Raw genomic sequence first — 1542 nt, 5'->3', positions numbered from 1 at the left:
TAACCAGCCAGTTGTTTAATGACTTTTGACTTCAAGAGGAATTTCTCACCCTGGTGCAGTGCTTGTTTGTCAGGACCAGGTAAGGCCTTATGAGGCTGAGGCAATCCAATTGTAAGCTGAAGGTTGCTCAGAATATTTTGATATTATGATTATACAAAAAAGGGAGGTCATAACATAAGTTAGTGTGGAAAGTCTGATTTTTCAGAGCACTCCGTCTCTATCCAGAATGTCAGTCAATAGAGGGTGTATAGCTTATGTCAACTGGATTAAAAAGATGTTGTACATGTACACAATGGAATATTACTCAGCAAGCAAGAAAAAGAAACACATGGAGCTGGAAAAGATCATGCTTAGTGAAATAAGTCAGAAAAAAAAGGAAAAATATTGGATAGCTTCTCTCATAGCAGGAATGTAATGGAACAGGTGAGAAAATAGTGATAATGATGAACAGCTATATACCAGAAGCGGACTGGGGAATGGGATCAAAAACAGTGGGGGGAGGAAAACACACTGAACTATGGTGATGGCACATGGGGATTCGGTGATGAGAAATCCAAGGGGGTTGCGACTGAGATGGAAAAATACACAAAAATATGTAAAAATAAACTATTATAAAATTTTTTTAAATAACAAATAATTAACAGGCAACACTAAATCTGAGACATTCTGTGGGAATGGGAAGTTAAAGGGATTAAAACGAGGGAGGAAAGAGCACAAGGGACAATAGGGATGGTGCATAGGTGAACTGGTGGTGAGGATGTTATGGGGACTACACCTGAGAGGAAAAAGCAGAAATTGTACAAAAATAAACAATGATGTAAAATATATGAAAAAAAATAATTTTTTTTAAGTTTTAAAAAAAAGAATATGAATGAACAGTATGCTAATCCAGTGCCTGGCCAAAAAAAAAGATATAAACCCACATTTGTACAGACAGTCTATGATAAAGGAGTCAAGTGTCAGTGGAGAAAGGAATATCTCTTCAATAAATAGTACTCGGAAAACTGAACAGCCACATACAGAAAAAGGAAACTAGCCACTCTCTCACACCATACATAAAAACTAACTCAAAGTGGATTAAAGATTTGGATGTGAGAGTACAAACCATTAACTACATAGAAGAAATCTTAAGCCAAACACTCCATGACAGTGACTTAGCGACGTCTTGGGAGACTTGAAACCATAAATGTCTGAAAAATTGGTGGGAATTTGTCATAACTTCAGAGAGGAAAAACATTTTTTTAATTTGATTTTAGGCATTTTTGATTCATAGAACTTTTTTTAACTCCTTGTTTTAGATTGTTTTAATATTAGAATAGTTTATTTTTACATCATTTTATGCCTTTTTCCATCTCAGTTGTAATCCCGTGGGCTTCCCACCACCAAATCACCCATGTGCCATCACCATAGTCCAGTGCACTTCCCCCATCCCATTGCCCACCTCACCCCCCATAAAATATCTCTAGTAGGGCCCTCCCTGGTGGCGCAGCGGGTTAAAGCACAGCACTGAGAATCTAAAAGCCACTTCCGCATGAGTTCGAT

Source organism: Condylura cristata, unplaced genomic scaffold, assembly GCF_000260355.1.
Source record: "Condylura cristata isolate star-nosed mole 26May11 unplaced genomic scaffold, ConCri1.0 scaffold00006, whole genome shotgun sequence".
Classification (NCBI taxonomy): Eukaryota; Metazoa; Chordata; class Mammalia; order Eulipotyphla; family Talpidae; genus Condylura; species Condylura cristata.
Note: the sequence above shows the minus strand (reverse complement) of the source record.